Below are 8,615 nucleotides of genomic sequence, written 5' to 3'. Positions count from 1 at the left end.
TTGAGCCCTGGTCTGGGAAGATCCCACATGCCGCGGAGCAACTAAGCCCGTGCGCCACAACTACTGAGCCTGCGCTCTAGAGCCCACGAGCCACAACTGCTGAGCCCACATGCCACAACTACTGAAGCCCATGTGCCTAGAGCCCGTGCTCTGCAGCAAACAGAAGCCACCACAATGAGAAGCCTGCACACGGCAACAAAGAGTAGCCCCCACCTGCCACAACTAGAGAAAGGCCATAGCAACGAAGACCCAACACAGCCAAACATAAATAAATTAATTTTAATTTAATTTAATTTAAAAAAAACAAGGACCTACTGTGTAGCACAGGGAACTATACTCAGTATCTTGTAATAACCTATAATGGAAGAGAATGTAGTAAAATAATACATATATTTATACATGTATGTATAACTGAATCACTGTGTTGTACACCTGAAACTAATACAACATTGTAAATCAACTATATTTCAGTAAAAATTTTTAAAATAAAAAAAAAGATGTGGTATATATATATATATACACCATATGGAGTAATATGGAATATTACTCAGCCATAAAAAAGAATGAAATATTGCCATTTACAGCAACATGGATGAACCTAGAGATTATCATACTAAGTGAAGTCAGACAGAGAAAGACAAATATATGATATCACTTATATGTGGAATCACAAAAATGATGCAAATGAACTTATTTATAGAACAGAAACAGACTCACAGACATAGAAAACAAACTTATGGGGCTTCCCTGGTGGCGCAGTGGTTGCAAGTCCGCCTGCCGGTGCAGGGGACACGGGTTCGTGCCCCGGTCCGGGAGGATCCCACATGCCACGGAGCGGCTGGGCCCGTGAGCCATGGCCGCTGAGCCTGCGCGTCCGGAGCCTGCGCTCCGCAACGGGAGAGGCCACAACAGTGAGAGGCCCGCATACCGAAAAAAAAAAAAAACAAAAAAAAAACTTATGGTTACCAAAGGCAAAACGGGGTATAAGTTAGGAGTTTTGCATTAACAGACACACACTACTATACATAAAAGAGACAAACAACAAGGATCTACTGTATAGCACAGGGAACTATACTTGATATCTTGTAATAACCTACAATGGAAAGAATCTGAAAAAGAATATATATGTGTATATATACATATATAAAGGAATATATACATATATGTATAACTGAATCACTTTGCTGTACACCGGAAACTAACACAACATTGTAAATCAACTATAGTTCAATTAAAAAAAAAAAAACTCAAAAAAGAAAATCAGTGGTTGCCAGGGGTTGTGGGCAGGGAAGCAGGAAGGGATGAATGGATGGAGCACAGGGGGTGTTTAGGGCAGTGAAATTGTTCCATATGATACTGTAATGGTGGATACACGACATTATGCATTTGGCAAAAGCCATAGAATGTGAAACACAGAGAGTGAACCCTAATGTAAATCATGGACTTCAGTAAATAATAATGGGCCAATATTGGCTCATCAGTTGTAATAAATGTACCACAACTAATGCAAGATGTTAATGACAGGGGAAAGTGGGGGGGAGGGGAAAGGGGGACATGGGAACTCTGTATTTTCTGTAAACCTAAAACTGCTCTAAAAAGTAATTTTTAAAAAAACTTAAAAATAAGAAACCCAGTTATATCTGTTGAGTTCCCACAGGAGAGACATAGGATATGCGGCCTCCCGAGGGCCACTGTTGACCGCCTGAAGGGTCTCACTGCAGGGGGCGACAGGCTGCCTCCCAGCGTGGATCCTGGCGGACAGGTAACGTGTGAAGGTGCCAGTGCAGACATCTGAGGGAAATGTCCCCCAGGTGGTGGGATCAGGGCCTGGAGGGCCAAAGGGCAGGGGAACTGACGAGGTGGGTTTGCGGGTGAGGCTGCCACTCGCCATCGGCCTCCTCAGGGAGCCCGGCCACCCTCGAACAATCCAAACGGGAGGCTGCAGAGCCCCAGCTGGACACTGCTTACCACACAGTTAAGTGAGAACAAATCCAAAGCAAATACTTGCGATATTTAGAGCTTTAGGATATGCCTATGTTTTATTCATCCACATTAGCATGGGGTCTGCAGGCCCCCGGAGTCTGAAGGAAATTAGAAAATCACAGAATGTCAGGACTAGAAGAGGCCTGGGGAGTGATGTGATCCAGGCCTTCTTTTGCTGAAGAGGAAATTGAGGCCCACAGAAGGAGGTGACCTGAGGTTACAGACAGAGAAAGACAGCCCCGTGAGCCCTGGGTTGCTCACACTCCCGGCCATGTGTCTCTGTCTCTCTCTCCCCGCCCACCCCCCCTCCCTTCCCTTGCCTTTCTTTTAACACATCTGTGTGCTTACTTTGTGCTACTTTCCGAGCAAGGTCAGGGAAGGTCAGGGATATACTGCCGGCTACCCTCACACCCCCTGGAGGTTGGGGACCATCTGAGGCCGCAAGGTCCGGCTAGGCCTTGGGAAATCACAGGCCCGCTCCTGGGATCATTATAGGGCCCTGAAGCCTAGAGGGCAGGTGGATCAAAAAAATAAATCACACTGTGGGTTCATAAGAATTTTAGTCAAAACTAGAAATGGAGTCCACGGTGACAGTGCAATCTTTCTTCCAAAACTCTCTCCCTCCAGGTGCACCAGCCCTCCCCCAACTTGCCTCTCCTCCAACGGTGAGGCTCTAGAAGGTAGCTGTCCTTCCTTCCGTAATTACAAGTGCCAGCGCAATTCTCGGGTCCTGGATACTGAGTATGGCAACCGACTCTGGGCAAGTCTGATAGAATCAGGGAAGTCTGATGTTGACTTCAGGCTTAACTGTGATGTGAGGGAGGTTGTGTAAAGGGCTAGATGCCCATGGGACATCAGGTGGAGGGGATGCACAGATGGCTGAGCAAACGGGAGGGAGAGTGGGCCCAGGGATAGGCATCTGGAGTCCTCCAGCAGCTGATAAGCCTGCCCAAGACAGCAGAGGTCCAGAGAAGGTGCCCGGGAGTCCGACAGTGAGGCTATGGGAGGAGGAAGAGGGCTCAGTGAAGGAGCCCTGGGGCCTTGAGGAGGAGCCTCTAGGTTGGCTCACTCCAACTCCACCCTCACTCTCCTCTAGCCAACCTGCCTCTACTCCAGGGTCCAGAAAGCTAAAGCCATGCCTTCCCAGGTTCCCTTGCAGCTAGTGGCGACCATGGGACGCAGCGCTGGCCAATGAGACATTCGTAGAAGCCAGCTGGTGCAGGTACCTCTCCTGCCCTCCCTCCTTCTTTCTGTCTTGACTATGGATGTGATGGCTGCACCTGCAGAAGCCATCTTGGCATCATGAGGGGAAAGCAGAGAGAATTGCTCTGACATCTTTGAGCTGCTGAAATGACTAAATGCTAGCAACCAAGTCCCTTCAGAATTCTTATTACCCAAAGAAAACAGAATAAAACCACAAAACTTCAAACATTTAAGCCAAGATCATTTGGGTTTTCCATTACTCAAGCAGAAGAGAGTCAACAGTATTGAATGCTTTGGAGACGTGTGTCAGTGAGGACCCTTTATGTAACAGAAAAGACAACTCACGTTAACGTAAACCTTGAAGAGAGTTAATGGCTCACACAACTGGAAAGTGCATGATTGGTATAGGCTTCAGGATAAGTTTAATCCAGCAGTTTAATGATATCACCAAGGACCTTGTTTCTTTTCACTTTCCATGCCCACCCTTGAACCAATCACGGTGATAAAAGAGAGGATCAGGTTGAGTGGCTTTGGCCAATTGGACCCGCCCCTGGAGGGGTCATTCCCTCCCAGATCTCACTGTTGCTAGACAATGGAGGAAAAGGGGTCTGGGAAGGACAATCTAGGTGCTATTATGAAGGGTGAATGGAAGCTAGGTGAGTAAGCAATGAGTGTCTACAACAGCTATCTATTCTGGGAGACAGAGGATTGTGTGGAAGCCATTGGCCATGGTCATAAAAAGGTCATTAGCAACCTTCTGCTGGGAAAGAGGCAACGCCAGTTGTGGTGAGCTGTGCCGTAAGTGGAAGTGAGGAGGTGTAGACTCCTCTCTCAAGAAATCTGGGACTTCAAAGAAGAGAGAAATGACACTATCTGGCGTGAGGAGGCAGGGTTAAAGGAAGTCAGCCTGAGCTGACTTAGACAAGCACTTTATCAGCCCCTGGAACCACTGAGGTCCCAGCTCACCTTCTCTTGGCACCATTAGCTAGAAACTATGCCAAGCTCTTTTTATATATCATTTCCACTGAAGTCTTACAACTGCTGTCAAAGGAAGACATTTGCATAATCTCTTCCCAAAAGGGGGAGGCTGAGATTAGGAGGAAGCAAAGTGACTATCCCAACTCAGCAAAAGGCTGAGCCTGTGCTTTCTCCTGCAATCTGCCAGCCCATGGAGGCCACATCCTATGCCCTTTGGTCCAAGGGGGACTTACCTTGGACCTATCCTCATTATGGGTCTACCTAAAAGGTAGCATGAGCTGAGATCCCCACAAAAGCTTCAGCTTTGACACTGTCTTTGAAACTACATGACCCAGGGTGTCTACCAACCCCCGGGGCTGAAAAGAGGTGTCCAAACAGCCTGCCTTAAGCCGTCGGTCACCTGGAGACCAGGTAAGGCTAGCCCATCTGGGGAAAGTGAGCTGTGCAGTGAAGACCCTGAAATGAGTGAGACGGGATCGGGGAGGGTGGGGGGCGCATCCAGCCGTGGAGGTGTGAGCTGAGCTACACTGGCTTCCCTCCCCGGGTCTCTGCAGATAGCCCCTCCCACAATCCAGGGCTTGCTTGCCTAGATGCGGAAGTCACAGTGCTGGCCCGGTGATCTATTAATACTCCCCAATTTGCATTTCTGCATGTAGCCTACCCAGCCTTCATCAGTAGGGCTGCCAGATTTAGCAAATAAAAATACAGGGCACCCAGTTATGCTGGAATTCCAAAGAAAGAATGAAGAATTTTTTTAGTAGAACCATACCCCCAAATATTACATGGGGCATACTTAGACTAAAAATATTATTTGTTGTTTATCTGAAATTCTCATTTAACTGGGCATCCTGTATTTCCTTTGGAAACTCTACCCAGAAGTTTTAGCCAGCAAGCAGAAAAGCTTAGGAAGAAAAATGCCCCATCATAAAACACTTTTAAAGAGTCTGTGTACAGGTAGCTCACCCTCCTCCACCACAAATACACTCTCTCTCTCTCCCTCTCTCTCTCACACACACACAGTTTTACTCCTCCTTGACTTAGTGTGAACCTTGAGTCCCTTGACAAAACCACCCCTGACCTAAGCCTGACCCCCAACCCCAGTCCTGCATTGGGCCTTCACAGCACCTACCAGGTACCCAATGATTTACCTGCCACCAGGGTGGGTCCTACAAGTGTGACTGATGAGGGCAACCCTGGGTGGGAGCTGAGACAGACTGGGCTTACTAGGGCTTTACAAGTGGTTTTAGCATAAAGTACCCAGATCACCTTTCAAGGCATTTCCTGTTTCTCCAGGTGAGAGCCCTGGGAGCTCATCCTTGTTAGTCAGTGACCAGACAGAAGCTTTCAAGGGAAGGAATTCATCTGCAAGGGTGCTATGGACTGAACCATGTCCCCCTCCAAACCTGCATGTTGAAGCCCTAACCCCCAGTGTAACTATTTGAAGAAAGGGCCTATAAGGTCATTAAGGTTAAATGAGATGATGAGAGTGGGGCCCTGGTTCAATAGGATTGGTGCCCTTATAAGAAGAGACACCAGAGAGCTTCCCCTACCTCCCTGCCTTGCCATGTGAGGACACAGGGAGAAAGCAGCCATCCATAAGCCAGGAAGAGAGCCCTCACTAGGAACCCATCCATGCTGGCACCCTGATCTCAGACTTCTAGTCTTCAGAGTCATGAGAAATAAATTTCTGTTAAGGCACCCAGTCTATGGTATTTTGTTATAGCACCCCAAGCAGACTAAAATCGAGGGTGACTGGGCCCTGGATGTCCAGAGGGAATGCCCTCCCATGTCTTCAAAGGCTCCCTGGCAAAAAGGAAGGGGCTGGGCTCCCAGGGCACAGGGAGGAGCTGTGCCTTGTGCTAACATCTGGGTCCAGCAGGGTGGGCAGAACAGGAGGCTCTGAAGCCTGAGGGCCAAGCTGGTGGGTGATGGAGTAAGAGGGAGGGCTCAGAGAGGATGACCAGCTGCTCAGTTTGGTGAGGACTGCTCCAATTCCAAGGCTACAGAAAAACTGTGGCTTGGGGAAAGGTTTTAAGTTCCCTCCTGCTATATGGGAATAAGGCCTCTCTCCTGCCGTGGGGCATGGATGTTGGAGCCAACCTAGGCTCTGGCAGGAAGCAGGCTGTATTAGTCAGGCTTCCTCCAGAGAAACAGAACCAATATGATGTGTGGTATATATATATATATATATATATATATATATATATATATGTGTGTGTGTGTGTGTGTGTGTGTGTGCATATGTGTGTGTGCATATGCATATAGAGAGAGATCGATTGATTATAAGGAATTGGCTCATAAGATCATGAGATTATGGGGGCTAGCAAGTCCAAAATCTTCAGGGTGGCCCAGCAGGCCAGAGACACACAGAGAGCTGATGGTGCAGATGAAGTCCAAAGGCTGTCTGCTGGGAGAATTCTGTCTTGCTCAGGAGAGGCCAGTCTTTTGTTCTATTCAGGCCTTCAGCTGATTGGATGAGGCCCACCCATATTAGGAAGGGAAATCTGCTTTACTCAAAGTCCACCAATTTAAATGTTAATCTCATCCAGAAACACTCTCAAAGAAAAACCCAGAATAATGTTTGCTCACATATCTGGGCATACCGTGGCCCAGCCAAGTTGACACCTACAATTAACCAACATACAGGCCTTGATCCTGAAGCTCTTAGACACACAGGCTTCTCTCTCTTCTCTCTCGAGGGCCCAGCTCTCCCAGCCAGGAGCACTGGGGGGCCACACTTTCCTCTTTGCTTCTCCCTGGTGCTTCACCCTTGCACTGGCTTCTAAAAGCTCCCTCGGAGAGGGTGTGGAGAACAGGGAACCCTCCTACACTGTTGGTGGGAATGTAAGTTGGTGCAACCACTATGGAAAGCAGTCTGGAGGTTCCTTAAAAAACTAAAATAGAGCTACCATATGATCCAGCAATCCCACTCCTGGGCATATAATCAGAGAAAACCCTAATTCAAAAAGACACATGCACCCCAGCGTTCATAGCAGCACTATTTACAATAGCCAAGACATGGAAGCAACCTAAATGTCCATTGACAGATGAATGGACAAAGAAGATGGGGTATATATACACAATGGAATATTACTCAGCCATAAAAAAGAATGAACCAACACCATTTGCAGCAACATGGATGGACCTAGAGATTATCATACTAAGTGAGGTCAGTCAGGCAGAGAAAGACAAATATTATGAAATCACTTATATGTAGAATCTTAAAAAATGATACAAACGGACTTATTTACAAAACAGAAAGACTCATGGACATAGAAAACAAACTTATGGTTACCAAAGGGGAAAGAGGGGGAGATAAATTAAAAGTATGGGATACACACTACTATAAATAAAATAGATAAACAACAAGGATTTAGTGTATGGTACAGGGAACTATATTCAGTATCTTGTAATAACCTATAATGGAAAAGAATCTGAAGCTGTACACCTGAAACACAATATTGTAAATCAACTATAGTTTAATAAAATGCTTTAATGAAAAAATAAAAATAAATTTAAAAAAATAAAAGCTCCCTCAGGGCACTGAGAGAATTTCTTCAACCACCTTAAGTTTTGGGAAACAAACTCTCAGCCACGATCCTCAGAGCCCCTGGAGTAGTGAAGGGGAAGGAAGAGGAAGGAGGAAAAGCCTTCTTGGGAAACACACACACGTACCACCACATACATATGCACACACTACACACACATACTACATATACATGCACATACACACTACACATATACACATACCACATATACACATACACACACACACACACACACACACACACACACACACACACACACACTTCAAAATCCCCCAAACATTCCCCAGCTACCTTGACCAATGCCACCTACCCTAATACTATAGCCACCGTGGGCAAATGCAGCCGTGGGGCTGTTTAAAGCACTTCTCGTGAGTCTCAGGAGAGGCAGGGTCATTTATCAGGGCTGGTGACCTGCTTTGTCCCCATCTGGCCACCAGACCTGAGCCAGTAACTCTCTAAGCCCCCATTTCATCTGGATAACGACAACCAACTGCCGTCCCCACCCCTGCGGGTTGTTGTACAGGGAAGATCGGCGCGTTCATCAGATGTTAGCGGGGTGCGCACTCACTCAGGCACTGGGCTGGGATGCCGGATGCCGCGGTGACAGGTCGACGTGGTTTGCTGTCATGGAGGCCATGGTCAAGGAGAAAAGATGAGCAGCTAACTCACTCTGAGGGCGCCACGCTCCGGCAGCTGCATGGGGGTCAGCAGGGTAAGCCTGTACACGTGGGTAGGGTGACCCCTCCCTGTAAGAGGAACAGCTTTCCGCGAGATGTTGCCCGGAGCAGCGGGGGCGGGGCTCAGCCCCTCCTTCCACCTCTTGCTCCGGGCGGGCGCACCTGAAGCGAGGAGGTCAGTTTGGGCCTGGGCCTTGTCCGCCTTTGCTGCAGGCCCCATCTGTCT

General features: G+C 47.7%; 1 long non-coding RNA gene across 1 annotated transcript in view; it reads right to left on the bottom strand.

Moving 5' to 3' along the window:
* Positions 1-8,402, bottom strand: part of LOC102989682 (uncharacterized) — a 110,269-nt gene extending 101,867 nt beyond the window's left edge. Inside the window, exon 1 of the long non-coding RNA XR_002890664.2 lies at positions 8,281-8,402. This is a non-coding gene — a long non-coding RNA (uncharacterized lncRNA). The remainder of the gene's footprint in view (positions 1-8,280) is intronic.
* Positions 8,403-8,615: the final 213 nt, after the last annotated feature.

The sequence above is a fragment of the Physeter macrocephalus genome, chromosome 21 (genome assembly GCF_002837175.3).
Source record: "Physeter macrocephalus isolate SW-GA chromosome 21, ASM283717v5, whole genome shotgun sequence".
In the NCBI taxonomy this organism is placed as follows: Eukaryota; Metazoa; Chordata; class Mammalia; order Artiodactyla; family Physeteridae; genus Physeter; species Physeter macrocephalus.
Note: the sequence above shows the minus strand (reverse complement) of the source record. Positions and strands in the feature narration are given on the sequence as shown.